This window comes from Phaseolus vulgaris, chromosome 2 (assembly GCF_000499845.2).
Source record: "Phaseolus vulgaris cultivar G19833 chromosome 2, P. vulgaris v2.0, whole genome shotgun sequence".
NCBI classification, from domain to species: domain Eukaryota; kingdom Viridiplantae; phylum Streptophyta; class Magnoliopsida; order Fabales; family Fabaceae; genus Phaseolus; species Phaseolus vulgaris.
The window spans coordinates 32024091-32040928 of NC_023758.2; the positions used below are offsets into that span (position 1 = coordinate 32024091).

The 16838-nt window shown below is 33.0% G+C and overlaps 1 long non-coding RNA gene across 2 annotated transcripts; it reads left to right on the top strand.

Annotated features, from left to right (window-relative positions):
- The first annotated feature begins 80 nt into the window (after window positions 1-80).
- Window positions 81-4652, top strand: LOC137811491 (uncharacterized). 2 transcript variants are annotated; one of them, XR_011081091.1, is made up of 2 exons: window positions 81-150; window positions 4247-4652. It is a non-coding gene; the product is annotated as an uncharacterized lncRNA (long non-coding RNA). The 2 variants fall into 2 exon arrangements; XR_011081092.1 differs by lacking the exon at window positions 4247-4652 and adding an exon at window positions 3609-3965 and having other exon boundaries at window positions 95-150.
- Window positions 4653-16838: the final 12186 nt, after the last annotated feature.

Below are 16838 nucleotides of genomic sequence, written 5' to 3' on the forward strand. Positions count from 1 at the left end.
AATTACAAATTCTCTTTTATGGGGGAAATGTTCCAAGTAGTTTTTTTTATATACTTGAGACTACTTCACATCGCTCAATTTTTACTTTTCAAAGGTCATTTTAGTAAGAATTTCCGAGATGGACAAGTGTTGAAAAAGCTCCATATACGGGTAAACAGTTTATTTTAATGTTATCAGAACTTATATAAGTAGTTTTTTTGTTTGCAGTGCATGAAGAAAACTCTAAATAGAAGAATTCTAAGATATTTATTAGTCACATAATAGCTAATCCACAGATTATTTTATACTCAAGTATTCATAGATTATATTATTAAGTAAATTTAAGGTATGAATAAATTTTACAATAAAGTATTTTGTTTACATCTTAATGAATAAATGAATGGAGGTGGTAATTGATGTAAATATATTGTTTTAGTAACTTAAAGTTAAAAGTTTTTATAACTAAATAGAAGATATGAATTTTTGCTCAAACCACTCGCCTTATTAGCCTTAAAAAAAGAAGAATCCATAGATGTGTCCCTTCTTGTTAACTAACATCAAAATAAATCTTATGAGAATGAATAAGATAAAATTTCTAAACATTATTAATTGTTTAACATAATAACTAATAACAATTATGATAGATAATAATTAGTTAAACACAAGTTAGCTTTATGAAAATCTGTATTGTATCCCAAAGAGCATATTTTATTTGCCTTTAAAGTTGTCGTGTATAAACTTTGTACTTGGTATCGGTATCACTATTGTGACATAGTTTGTTTGTCCATAAATTATGAGGCTGATTCTCCCTGCACCATATCAATTCAAACCTCCACCCAACACACTCACATGAAATGTCCATTTTACCCTTAATAATTTTTAATTTTTGCCTTTCAGATATTTATATCCGTAAGTCAAATTACAAAGTTCCGGATATACAAATCCAGAACTAGTATGTGACTTCCGGATTTCACTATCCGGAAGCTTATTTGAACAGCATAAATAACCTTCCGGATATTAAGATCCGTACGCAAACATAAATGAGTTCTGGATCTCAATCCTCAGCACCATTTACAGTACACCATTCCGGATACAAAAATCCGGAACTCATAACTCACTTCCGGATATGACCATCCAGAAGCTTAAATGAAATATGAAAATAACCTTCCGGATTTCAAAATCCAGAATGTATAAAAATGACTTCTGGATATTGAAATCCGTAAGCAAATATGTGAAAAAGGGTAGAATGGGATTTTAAAATTTTTGTTGAGTGCGAGTCAAAATTGATTGAGTGCAGGAAGCAATTGCCTATTAATGTTAAAATGACTCATCAAATTTTATTGGGCGTCCATACTCTTAACTTATCCACCTTTATTTTAGGCAATCATTCTTCTTATAGGATTCCCCCCAAAAATGGCTTCTTCTAGCTTCTAGTGTTATATTCATTCCGTTTTTAACAATAACGGGAATACTTACTCGGATGGTCAAGTTTGTCCGAATACAATCAAATCATCAAATCACCTTGTGTGTGAGAGTTAAAAATTAAACGTGCTTATTTGATGTCTCTCCTATTTACTTCTGATTTAATCTTTGGTGTCATAGGCCCGCATATAGGATCCAGAAAAAGACTCAATCACACCTTAACATGCTTTACAAATAATCTAAAACCTGTTATTGACTAATAATATTTTATGGCCTCTTATTTGTTTATATTAATTATGCTGAGAGACCGATTCGTTCTCATCACTTTTGTAAACAACTTCGAAAGCATATTATTTGGCAAAGGACATGACATTAGAAACAACAACAAATACTTTTTCTTATTTGTTGCTTTAAATGTCCTTTTCCTACATAATCACATTCACAGGGCTTTGGAGTTAGAATCCAACTATGTATGTGCGCATTGGAAATATTCTAAATTGATTTTTTTTTTTCACTTCAAATTTATTTTTTTTGTATGGAATATTACTCACAAATAATACAACGTATAAATCTAGATCCCTGAAAATTTTTCACCTTCATTTAACTTTTTAAACCTTCCACACAACATTTTGCCAAATTTAGTGACAAATCTATATAAAGTTGTAGTGGGAAATGGTTAAGATAATAATAAGTTTTTCTTTTCCACTTGTTTTCATTTTCCACAAATATTGTTGAAATGAATGAAGTCATTAATGAATTCACAACATCAAACAAAAACAGAATAGAGTGGTGATATATGACAATTGATATTATCCATACAACTACTCATTTAATATTTATCAAACTATTACTTGTTAATTCAAATGTTACCATTATTATATTATACTAAAAAATTGTCAAATCATTATTTTCAAATGTGGATAAACTCTCTAGTTTTTTTTTTACTAGGTTATACATATCCGTATTTTTAAAGATCACTAATTTCAGCTCAACAACATATGTAGATGACATTCTTATTCGTAACAACACAAATAACTAACATTACTAAAATGTTTTATGAAACCTTCAAAATAAATAATTTAAGAGATCTAACATACTTTCTCGTTCTTGAGGTTGCAAGGATCAATAAAGGAATCCATTTATGTTAACGTAAATATACCTTGGATCTTCTTAATGACACCGACATGTTTGCTTTCACACCTATTTTAACACTCATGAACTTTCCCATTTGCATTTCTTCCACAACTAGCGAACCTCTTACCGATTCCTCTTCTTACCGAAGACATATTGGAAGACTCACTTATCTTACAAATACGCATCCTCATATTACTCTTGGCATCCATCATCTAAGCGAGTTTTTTGTTGCTCCCATCACAACACACCACTAAGTTTCTCTTTAAATCTTACAATATCTTGAACAAACACTTGGAAATGTCTTTTTCTTGTTGCAAACAGTGATGTTCAATTCAATGCCTTCTGATGAGCATATATTTATTCACACTCAAAAACTTTAATCATAGATTATTGGACTATAATAAGAAATAAATCCATTGTTTTAATTAATATTCATATAATTTGGTTTATTTGAGCCTTAATTATTATTTTTGTTAATTTTGTGTTTTTAGAGTAAATGGTTTGAAGGAAGTGTCTACCTTTGTGAATGGATCAAATATGCAAAAGTCCAATTTGCTTCTTTGAATCAAAATAGAAAACAAAATCTAAGGAGAAGAAGGAAATAAAAACTACAATATCTCAGAAACAAAATTGGAAGCAAATCTTCTGCAAAATAAAGAATTATGGAAAGTTGGGAACGGTTAACAAAATCTAAACTACAATATTTTCCCAAGATCCTTGGAGCAGAAAAACCTATAAAAGGACATAAGCATCAAGGAGAAGGAGGGGAATTTCATAGGATTTTCTTAGTTTCTTTTCTTCTTTGTAGTTCTTTTGTTTTTCCTCCACATGGAAGGTTAAAACTTTTTGGTTGATTCCTTTGTAATTTCCCATTGAGTTTTGAGGTTTTGGTCCATAGAAGTTTTGTTTTTTAATTCTCTATAGCATTTATTTTAATATTCTAATCTCCTGGAAAACTAGTTTTTGTGAGAGGTTGTACTTGAGCGCATGATTGAGAGTCTTCCTTATCTTAAACTTTGGTTTCTTAGTTAGTTTGTATTGTTCTAATTAATTTCTTGGGCGCATGATTCAAGAGAGGGGAGATAAGCATTCCCATAGAGTATACCCATGGAACAAAGTGGTATTGATTATACTAGTGGCCACATGCTTTACTGGTGAGCTTCAGTTGAATACGATTGGTGCATGTTCATTCTGGTTTAGCTCTATTGGAGGATTGAGAAAGGACTAGTCTTTAAAGAACATGTGAAGAATTCAATGGTGAAAGAACTTGGGGATCAACCGCTTTTTATTTGTTGTTTTAATATTTTTTTATATTTTCTGCACAACAATCTTAACCCTTTTTAATCTTTATTGTTATTGCTAACTTTTATTGTTTACAAATAGATTCCAAACACTGGTTTACTAATTTTACTATTGGATTCGTTGGGAGACGACTTGGGGTCATCTGACCACAATTATACTATCATCTTTCTAGCGTTAAAAAGGTCTACGCTGGAATCATCTTAATTTGACAGCAAAACAACAACTATCTCCTTCAGTGATTTTTGACACATGTCTAATTTCCGTAACATTTCATATTAAAATATAGACACTTATGAGTATTAATTGCTAATTTACATATAAAATAATCCCTAATTTATGAATTTATATTATTTTTTTGTATTTTTTATGATCTTTAGCATTTTATTCCCAAATTTGGTATTAATTGCAGGTTTTTAGGAAAGAATGGAATTTGGACTAAAGAAAAATGATATATGTTAAAAGGAGAAAGCTAGAAGGCTCAGAGCGCACAAACTATAGAAAAAAAAGGTCAAACTCAGCAACGAGAATGCGTTAGATTAATTGGGCTAATTTTATAATTTTATAAACAAGCCCAAAGTGCAACGCAAGAAGTCACCTAACCCTAGCAAATTAAGTTAAATAGGGGGCTATAGGCACAATCCTAGTGTGTCAGATTGAGAGGAAACCACCATTGAGTGAATTGTAACCAATTGGGAGAATGGAAGGTGTTAGAATGCGTGGCTAATTCTACCCTTTGGGATTGAAAGTAATTTATTCAAACCCTTATGTATTGATGTGATATTTAATTATGATATAATATTATGTTCTTGATTGAATATTGATATTGTTGTTTTGCTTTTAAATATTTGTGACATGTTTGAGGATCTTAAATTTGACTGGGAAATATTTTTAAGGTTCTGACTTAAACAACAATACTTAACATATTTGAGTACTAGGAATAAACTTGAAATGTTAATTGCTATTAACGTATGAGCTTGATTCTAAGTTGTTCTTATAATTATGCGAGGGATCGATATTTAGGGAACATTCTTAAGAATTTTATACGAACATCAATTTCAATAAAAGAACATAATGTTAACATGCTAATCAAAATACATAAGAGTGAGATAGATGAAACCTAATCCCTATTTTTCTAACTTGAAGCAACCAGTTCTTTGTCTATTTTTTTATTGATCATCGCCAACACAACCATTCTCAACACACTTTTAATTGTTCTGTTTTATATTTAGCGATTATTGTACTTGATAATTCATTGTTCCTTGTGGGATCAATATTCGTCCTTAGGGACAAATTATTTCTTCTGACACGGCGGTGCACTTGCCATAGAAAGTCATCATGATTCTTGTTTTGCCAAGAACGGAGAAGCCAAAAGGCCAATCACCTTATGCGGTAGCACAACCTTTCGGCCAAATCAAGTATCACATTCATTCACATATTAAATAGATTAAGCTTGATTAAAAGAGATAAAGCATGACTAAGAGATCATTTGGCCTACACTAATTTTTACACAACACAAAGCCCAATAGAAAAAGTATAAATAAGAGGGCACCCCATGGTAAAAGGTAATGAGTGTTTCAACTCTGAACTAGATAATCAGATACACTTCAGCTGACTTGAGCGTTGAAGTGTCTCTGCAGGTACCCCACCCTCACGGACATACCTGAAAGGACAATTGAAGAACTGAAGAGAGAGAAGACAAAAGGGACTTGATATGGGATATTCGGTCTCAGATAAATTGTAAAAACAATTCTAATTGGGTTGAATGTCCCGACTCTCGAAGTTTTATCATTGATTATATTATCTACCTTGGTTATTATCCTATCTCCTGAGATTCAAAGAAACAACCAACCATTTCTAAAAACTATTCACAACTAGAGTATAGAGCTCTTGCATCAACAACATGCCAATTGCAATGACTCACCTATCTTAAAAGATCATCATGTTCCTCATACTCAACTTGCTCTTTTCTATAATTAGCCATACAAATTACTTCCAATCGCCTTTCATGAATGCATCAAACACATTGAAATTAATTGTCACATTATTTGAAAAAAATTTCATCAAAGATTAATTAAACTCCTCCCTATATACTTCACTTTACAACGATCAAATATGTTAAGAAAACTTGCCATAATCCACCTTCCATATGTTATGTTCCAAGCTTGGAATGCTCAACGTCTACTCCCAACTTAAGGAGAGCTCTAACAACTTAAAACAATTTCTTTAATTTATAATCATTATTAAGCGATTCTACGGTTGCATTTGATGTTTTATATGATGTTGTTTTTCTATTCTTCTGTTTCTGTTTGTGTTTTAGTTTTGCTCTTTCCATCTTGTATCCAAGTAAAAAATTATTATCTTGTGTACCATAAAATACAATGCAATAAAATTATTTTCTTAGTTTTTATTTGTCCATGCATTCTTGTTTTTTTTTTTATTTATACATTTATTCTTTTATTATGAATGTTAAAATGTTTTCTTATAATATTATCTTATAGAAGTAAAACTAAGAAATTATGGAATGAGATGGATTACGTCAACACCAATTATACCGAATAGTTTTTCAGAATAAAAATACGAAATGTTTAAAAAAATGTGTTACTATTTCCCACTCAAATTAAGGATAGTATCAACACTTGGTGTCCTTATCAATGCCAACATTTCAACTTTAATGTTCGCATTTCTTGAAGTTTAACTACCTTTATTAATAAAAAAAATCATTTGCACTTTGATAAGAAAATTGAAGAAGGTGGCGCCACAATGCCAAATGACATACATTTTTCTAATAAAAAAAATATTATTCCAATTTTGAAGTGACATTCTTTGTTTTATTCCAATTTTGAGATGAAGATTCCTAACTTTTTTTTTGGCATGGTTTAATTATAGGAAATCGATTTCCCCCTGTTCTGTTGGACCGTATTATCATAACACATTATAGGAAAACTCGTAATTACAGCTTGTATTTCCAATATTATGCAAGTCAATAATGGAGAGTGTTAAAAAGTTAAACAATACTTATCTGCCTTTTTTTTTAATCAGCAATATACTTATCTGCTTAATATTATTAAGTTCATATTTTTTCAACAAGAAATGGATAATGCCATTAAGTTTTTATTCCGAATATAATATCTTCAAGAAATTTCACTATAATCAACTTTCATACTATTTTAACAGTTTAACCGAATCTAGTAAAATCAGTTTGTAATATAATGATTAGAACTGGAGATACATCTTCATTGTTTATTTTTATAAAAAAAAATTACACATTGATAATTTTGTTCTAGTTTAAAATTTCAAATTTTATATAAAATAACAAAAATAACATTTTTTTATATTATTAATTAGAGATGGTATAGTGCCAGATTGTTATGATTCACCATAAATGTTTTAAGAAGCTGCTAATTTTTTTTTCTCCGTGTAGGCAGAGATCATCATTCACCAAGAGAAAAAGGATAGACCCAACTAGGCTATTGCATTAAATTGTATTTGAAATAAAAAAAAAATTGTTTTTAAAAATGGAAAACATGTTGACTAAAGGGAATAGTGCGTGTAAAAGCAGTGTTGTGGTTGTTTGGTGGTGACATCTGAAAGACAGAGTAGTTGCTAGTCGGCAAGTTCTTGGGGATGAGTGGTCAGGGAAAATGCATAAATTATACTCATTTTACTCCGTCGTTATCCGTCGCAACCTTGTCTTGACGTAGGTCATTTGGATAAGCTTTTCTTATCCCAGCAAATGTTAGTGTGACTCATATTTTTTTCATAAAAATAGTGATTCATCAATGTTGGCAGAAAAAACAGAGAGAATCACAATGACAACGAGTAGAGAAGCTAAATCTGCTTTTGATTCAACTTTTAGTTGTCTCTTTTCCATGACATTTACTTGATCTTAGCTAAAAGGCAGATTTCTCTCCATCTTTGATCTTCAATTATTCCGTTCATTCATGTAGAAAAAGTGCCACTTCAAAGTCATACTTCACTGACAACCTACTTAGCTACTCTAACTTTCACATGTGTAGTCTTCATAAACAAATACAATTCCAAAGGGTACAAAATATATGTGTATGCATATGTGGCATGTACCAAGACACGTATAGCACCTAGTTACATGGTGAAACATAACTTTTTCTTTCTCTATTTCTTAAAATTTTCCGTCACTAAAATCAAGGAGGGAATGCCGACTATTGTAGAACAGAATTGGGCATGTTCTTGGGCATGGGTTTATTTAAGGCGAGTCATTATTAAATAAAGCATATCGTACATAAGCAAGCACCATTCCTTTTCGTAGGAACAAGACAAAGGATGTCCATTAAGTAATCTTGGAGCCCCTTGGCTGTCATTTTCATGAGGCATTTGTGTGTTTTGAGTACTCGACACGTCGTGAAATTATTTCTTGAAAATGGAAGCTAACCAATCCAGAAAGGGACAATAGACAGTAGTCAGTCACAGTTTACAAGGACAAGGTCCCATGATTCTCCTCCTTCTCCACCTTTCTCTTTATTTTATTTTATCATTTAACAAGTTAATGCAGACAAATCACAGATTAAAAAAACACATTCAAGTTTGGTCATGCATGTTTGAGTATTATAAAAATCAGAGCTAGCTAATTTTCAATTCAACACAACAGTGTAACACCAGATTGAAGGGCTTTTGAAGGGAATCAAATAGACAATAATAAATTGAAGGGCTTTTGAATTACCAACGTGTCACGAGATTCCTCGTATTAAAGTCCATAAAATTTGCTGAAATTTCATTGGGTACGTACGTAACATGATTACTAAGGTTTAAAATTGGAATTGATGATTTCATGTGTTGACAACATGAAGCTCGTCACAGGCATTGTTAGATAGAAAGTTTTAGAACGTGAATGTTTCATTCTTCATGGGATTGAAATGCATGATAAAGCTGCAATGCACATGTTGTCTTTGGTGTGAATGGATCATCGAAAAGTTTGGAAGCATGGAAGTGGTTCGTAGAAAAGTGTGCATGGAATCACAGAAGAGAATCATAGTTGGGAGTAAGTGTGGTGCACGCAACAACTAAAATCCAAAGTAGCCTGAGCACTCACTCTGCATGACAGGGCGTGATGGTGGAGCAAGGGGAGTGTCGTTCGCGCATTGGTTGAGATCGCTGACGAAATCTGCGACTGATTTCGGTAACTGTTCCATCACTATATTACAGACTTCATCTCTTATCAATTTTATTCCTCCAATCAAACAGTTCACAACCAAATATTATTATACCACTAAAACAATTTAATACAACTCTATTTTAAGAAACATTTTCATTTACAACTATAGAAACAGAAGAAAATATTAGATGCCTGGATTTAAATTACGGATTTTGAAAAATTAAACAATCAAATACCTCTACTTTGGAAGATGAAATACATTGGAAGACTAAAATTGTCTATTAGCCAAAATATTAAAAGATAAGGATATGAATACAAAATTATAGAATGATACCGTTTTTTTTAATTTTTAGTTGTTTTTTATTATAAAAATAAATAATTAAATCTAAAATGAGTGTCTTGCCGATATATATACAGAAAATAATAGAATAAATATTTCATTTTCATATTTTTTTTTTCTTCCTTTTACTCTTTTATTTATCTTTGTTATATTTTATAATAAACCTAAAGATAAATAACAAACACACTCTAATTAACATGCTCATTCATCTTTCAATATTTTCTTAAATAATAATGAAGTTATTCAAAAATATATAATTTATTGTACACAAATTATAAAAATATTGTTTTGACAGTTTTTACACACAATCAAACACATATATATATACTGTTAATTAAATTATAGACAACTATTTAATTGACCAATTAATTATTATAAAATATGTTTTTTTATATAACCTATAGACTTGAGAGTGTCTCTTTCTAGTGAAAATGAGAAATGCTTAAGATTAAAAAACTAATTTTAAACCATTATAATGGTAACAGTGATTTACTACCATAGCAAAAGTGAACTTTCAAATGAATGTTTTAATCTTATTAGTTCTCTATTTTAATTTTAAAGTTGGGATTAATCATTATAATTTTCATCTAGGAAATGATTCACGTGTGCGTCTTCAAGAGAATGTGGATGTAGATAAAAATAGTATATTTAAGAAAATATTTATTTATTAAAAAACACTAGTAATTCAAGATTTCACAGTAATATTGTTGGCAAAAGGTAAAAGTCAGAAGAAAAAAAAAGAGTAAGAGTAATTTTTGCTTTAATGTTTAAAAATTCGACCGTCACCCAACATTGTTTTGTATAAGATTGTTGATGTTCTTCAAATAAAATAAAAATATTTATAATGATTTCAAATAAAATATATCTGTTAGGTTAATTAGGACCTATCTGACTCTATACTTTGGTCACTCGACCTAACCTATTCATAAGATATATAATATATACTTTTATTTCATGTTTAATATACTTTTACTTTTCATGTGTCACTTTTTGGACATGATGGTTTTTGTACCTTTCCTATAATTTCTTATACTTATATATACATAAGGATCATACTTTACTTTTACGTCCGTTTCACCTTTCGGTTTTTTAATTACGATTTTAGACTACAGAACACTGTTACGAGCCGTGGTATATAGTTTAGAGGTGTAACACACTTTTTTTTTGTTATATAAATATGTTGAAAAATAATAAACAAATTTTTGTCAAATAGATAAAGTATCCATACGAACTATTTAACAACGTACTAAAGCTTCTGTAAAAAAAAGCAATTTAGTAAACCTACATTAGACACTTGATATTCTAAAACAAATATTTTTAACTATTATATTTGTTAATATATTTAATTTTCTATTTTAAATTATTGGTCTTTCTTTGTTTAAGACATGTAAACTTTCATGTAAAGGGTGTCCTAGTCTATAAGACCATAGTGTTTTGTCTGTGATATTACAATTAATAAAAGGAGCAAAACAATGCGGTTTAGAACGACTAGAAGTAGGCAAGGTAGTGACAAGGTACAAGCCAGCGATGACTTTAACTGTACCAATCCTCTCTTGGGTTGTCTTGTATAATGCAGTGGGTTGAAGTGAAAGTTAAAGTGCATTTAAGTTGGTGTGTGAGTTTAGAAACAGATATTAAGTTTAATGAGGCACATACAACACATCAAACCAATAAAACTTATCAGAAAAACGTACTAAACCAGAATATGTGGCATAAACAGTTTGGCCATTTGGAAGACTAATTAAGACAGGTTTAATTTTAGTATAAGTAGTAAAAACGTTCAAATTGTGACAAACATGATCAGTGGCACCAGAATCTGTAAAATCAGAACTGAAAGGCTAGATAAATGAAGAAAAAGTGGTACGTTTTATTTCTACAGGCTAACAAATTATAGCTAAAGAAAAATAACTAACCACGTTTTACAAGCCTACAACGTGGTAATTGGAATAATAACAAACTCTCCTAACAATTAGTTATTCCTTAAGACTAGGATTATTCTACTGATAAGTCCTAACTGAAATACAATAAATATCCAAACATTCCCTCCCTTAAGCTAATGCATATGCATTTAGCTTACTTCTGTCACTCCAAGCATCCCACGTAGCTTTTCAAATTGCTCCAATTTTATTGGTTTGGTCATGATGTCTGCAATTTGGTTTTGAGAGTTACAGTGGCTTAACTCAACTACTCCTTCATTAACCAAATCTCTAAGGAAATGGAATCTCACATCTATATGCTTGCTTTTCTCGTGAAATACTAGAGTTTTGGACAGTTGTATAGTTAAACTATTATCACAAATAATCACAGTACTTGAATTCTCTTTAATTCCAAGCTTCTCAACAACTCTCCTGAGCCAGACACAGTGACAGGCACACAATGAAGCTGCTATATATTCCGCTTCCGTAGTAGAGAGAGAAACTACTGATTGTTTCTTTGAAGACCAAGAGACAGCTCCAGAACCCATCATAATCGCATACCCAGAGGTACTTCTCCGATCATCTAAGTCACCAGCATAATCGCTATCCGTGAATGCTACGAGTTTCAGGCTGCTCTCTTCCTTTCTGTAAAAAATCCCAAAACCAGTGGTACCTTTTAAGTACCTCAAAATCCTCTTTGCTGCAAGCCAATGAGACATTGTAGGGCTGGACATAAACCTGCTTAATAAACTCACAGCATACATCAAGTCAGGTCTAGTCACAGTTAAATACATCAAGCTTCCGACCACATGCTTGAAAAGAGTTTCGTCAACTCTAACTCCTTCATCATTTTTGGACAGCCTTGTACCAGGCACTATTGGATTTTTTACAGCATTAGCATTCTCCATTTCGAACCTTTCTAACACTTCTTGAGCATACCTTTTCTGACAAATAAAAATTCCATCTGCACATTGTTTAACTTCTATCCCGAGAAAGTATTTCATTTTCCCCAAATCAGACATGTCAAACTCATGCATCACTGAACTTCTAAATTCATCAAACAAGTTTCCATCATTTCCAGTATAGATTAAGTCATCAACATAAAGACTCACCAACAAAATCTTTCCTTCTTTCGACTTTGTGAATAAAGTGTGTTCACTAGGACATTTGTCAAAGCCTTCTCGGTTGAAGTAGGCCTCAATTTTACTATACCACGCTCGAGGTGCCTATTTCAGGCCATACAAGGCCTTTTGCAACTTGTAAACCTTCTCTTCTTCTCCTTTCTTGGTGTATCCCTCAGGTTGTTGCACATACACTTCTTCTTTAAGCTCCTCATGAAGAAAGGCACTCTTCACATCGAGTTGAAACACCTCCCAATTGAATTGAGCTGCTACTGCCAACATCATACGAATTGTATCAAATCTTGCCACATGAGCAAATACCTCAGTGTAGTCCATTCCATGGCGTTGTGCATAGCCTTTTGCCACCAGCCTTGCTTTGAATTTTTCTACATCTCCATTTTCATTGAGCTTAGTTTTGAACACCCACTTAACTCCAATGGGTTTGACTCCATTAGGCAGCTCAGTGAGTTCCCAAGTTTGATTTCGCTCGATGGCTTCAATTTCAGCTGACATTGCTTCCCTCCACTTCTTGTTTTTAACTGCTTCTGCAAAAGAAATTGGGTCATTCAAAGTTACCATCATAGCATTCAAGTCTTCCCCATCAAAGAACCTTCCTTTTGTTACATAGTCATCCATCCATCCTAGAGCTCTTCTTTGTCGTGCACCCCTCCCTTCAACTAACTCTCCTTGTGTAGTAGAATTCAGTTCATTTGGAGGCGATTTTGTCAAGCTGGAACTGATGCTTGAAGGTGATTGTGCCAAGCTGGAACTACTGCTTGAAGGCTCATCTTCCATTGCACCCTTATCGGATTCAACTTCATCATCCCATTTTAGCGCATCTCGCTTGATTTCTTCCTCTGTTCTGCCCCAATCCCAGCTCTCTTCTTCTTCAAACACAACATCCTTGCTAATGATGATCTTTCTCGAGACTGGATCACACAATCTCCATGCCTTAGACTCATCACTGATTCCGAGAAAAACACATTTTATGCTTTTATCATCCAGCTTAATCCTCTTCTGATCTGGTATATGAATGTGGGCAATGCTTCCAAAGATCCGAAAATAATTCACTACTGGTTTCTTACCACTCCATGCCTCTTCTGGAGTCTTATTTTCAATTGCTGCAGTTGGGCTTCGATTCTGGATATGGACACACCATTTTACAACTTCAGGCCAGAAACATTTAGGAAGTTTCTTTTCAGCTAACATGGATCGCACTGCATTCGTGATTGTTCGATTCTTTCGCTTTGCAACTCCGTTCTGGTGTGGCGTGTATGCTGCTGTCAGCTGTCTCCTTATGCCATGTTCTTTGCAATATTATTTGAAATCGTTTGAGTTAAATTCACCTCCTCTGTCTGTTCTCAAGCAAGCAATATGCATGCCAATTTCTTTTTCAACACTAATTTTGAAATTTTTAAATGCACTAAAAGCTTCTGACTTCTCATGCAAAAAATATACCCAAGTTTTACGAGAAAAGTCAAAAGTAAAACTTATGATATACCTTTTGTTGTTGTTGGAAGCTGGTTTGATAGGCCCACAGAGATCAGAATGTACTAGCTGAAGTTGCTGTGATGCTCTCCATGAACTTTGCTTTTGGGCAGATTCTTTATGCTGTTTTCCAATTAAACACGCTTCACATAACTTCTCTGGAACTTTGAGTAATGGCATGCCATCTACCATATTATTAGCAGCAAGTGTTTTCAGCCCCTGATAATTTAAATGACAAAATCGGCGATGCCATAAATGTGATTCCTTATCAGCCAAAGCTTCTGCTTTAAGACACAAAGAGTTTTTGGATGTCATCGATGCTCTCAAGTAGAGCATTCGATTTCCACTCATATTAGTCTGCATTATTAACCCCCTCGCTGGATGATAAACTCTGCAAGTCCTTTTTGAATTAGAATGGCTAGACCCTTCTCTTGAAGCTAACCTACACTTAATAAATTGCTTTTTAATTCAGGAATATAGAAAACATATGAAATTACTTGAGTGATACCGTTTATTTCAAATCGAACACTTCCCTTAGCCACCACTGCCAATCTAGTGTCATTGCCAAGTTTTACCGTTTGATTAAATCCCTCATTCAGCTCTGAGAACCATTCCTTATTTCTGGTCATGTGATTGGAACAACCAGAATCAAGGAACCAAACTTCTTCTCCTTTGGTTTCATCAACATGGGCCATCAACAAAAGGTCTTCTTCTCCTCCAAGTTCAGCATAATTAGCATTTTTCTCCCAATCAGGACACTCATACTGATAATGTCCCAACTAATGACAGTTGAAACATTCAATCATAGCTTTGTTTTGAGAGAATCTCCCTCGTCTTCTACCTCGACCTCCTCGGAACGAGCCTCTGCCCCTGCCTCTTTTTGGCTTGTCATCATAAGAAACTTTTAAAACTTGTTCTTCCTCTTGACTTCCTTGCATTCTCTGTTCTTGAACCAGCAGACTTCCATGAAGCTCGTCAATGGTCATTGCATCTAGATCATTTGACTCCTCAATTGAACAGACAACATAATTAAATTTAGGAGTCAAAGATCTCAGTACTTTACCCACCACAGTGCTTGGTTTCACATCTTCACCATTAACCTTCATCTTGTTCACAACTGTCAATGTTCGTGCAAAGTAGCTATTGACCTTTTCTGCTTCCTTCATAGTCAGCATTTCAAACTCCTTCCTCAAGGACTGCAACTGTGCTCTTTTCACTTTGGTGGATCCTTGGTATTTTCGCTGCATCGAATCCCAGATTGCCTTCGACGTACTTTTGTCAAGAATGGTCTCAATTATCTCTCTTTCAATGGCAGGAAAAAGATAATTTTTAACCTTCAAATCCTTGAGTTTAGCCTCTTCGACACTCTTTCTCTGCGCCTCACTTGCTGCTGAACTTCCGATTGCTGGTGCTGGAACCCCTTCATCCACCAGATTCCTCATCTCTTTACTTCTTAAGAAGTTCTCCATCATCATAGACCAATGATTGTAATGTCCTTCGAATTTTGGAACGGGGAATTGCTCTGAGTTTGACATGGTGCACTCTCTCACACACTCTTTAATCAAATTCCTTTAAAGCTCTGATACCAATTGTGAAATCAGAACTGGAAGGCTAGATAAATGAAGAAAAAGTGGTACGTTTTATTTCCACAGGCTAACAATTTATAGCTAAAGAAAAATAACTAACCACGTTTTACAAGCCTACAATTTGGTAATTGGAATAATAACAAACTCTCCTAACAATTAGTTATTCCTTAAGACTAGGATTATTCTACTGATAAGTCCTAACTGAAATACAATAAATATCCAAACAGAATCAATAATCCAAGATTCTTTTATAGAAGATAGTGAAGAGAGAAACTTACCTGTTGAAGAATGCTCAGTATTGGGGATTTCATCCGTAAAGATAGTGCCGACTTGATTAATTTGAGTGTGAGGGGTAGGATCCTCAAGGTTTTGCTGACGCAAAATGTTGGTAAGGAATTGGCACTGCTATGATGTAAGTTGAATCCCCTTTACATCCTGTTCTTTAGGAAAAAGCTCAGAAAAAGTGTTAATAGTAATCATATTATTGGCTTGGGATGTTCAATTGGTGAATTTGTAGCCAGGAGGGAACCCATGCTTTTTATAACTGGTGTCGATAGTGTGGCCAAGACGATTACAAAAAGTGCAGACTTTTCTAGTAAAAGAAAACTTTAAGGTTTTAACATTACCAGAAGGAAAACCCACTTTGCGAAAACAAACAGCCTCAGTATGACCATATTTACCACGAAAATTGCATGTAATAGTGTGACTACTATTAAGACTATGAAGACTAGGGTTTTCATTAAACATTGCCTAAAAGATTTTTAAACCCAATCAAGATTTTGAAAGAGAACAGAAAAAAAAATAACCAAGAACAACAAATAGGGAAATAAAAATCAGAGAGAAGCGCAACATAACTCTTCATTCGAAGAGCTCTACATGTTAATATATTTAATTTTCTATTTTAAATTATTGGGCTTTGTTTGTTGGAAGATCATAGGATAATGAGGCTGGTGGAGGGACAATATTGGGTGCAGGAGTAGAGGCACATGGCTCGACAAGAGGTGCAGTATCAGAAAAAAAATCAAAAGCAGAATTATATGCATTAAAAATAGGGAGAGATAAAGTGTTAGGGTCCTTAGGCAAGCCACTATCCAATTTATATGGAAAGTGGTTTTCATGAAAGATTACATGTATTTATCTCTATGCTATGAAACTTTAAATTTAAGATAATATAACCTTTTGTATTTTGCGGGAAACCAAGAAAAATACCTTTGATAGATCTATCATATAATTTTTTCCTATGTGCAGTAATGGTACTAGCATAACAGAGACAACCAAACACTTTTAGAAAGGAAATGTCATATGGTTTTCCAAACAACTTTTCATGAGGAGTGATGTTATTAAGTAATGGAGTAGGAATAACATTTATTAAGAAAACAACATGATTTACAACAAATTCCCAAAAAATAGGAGGAAGATTTG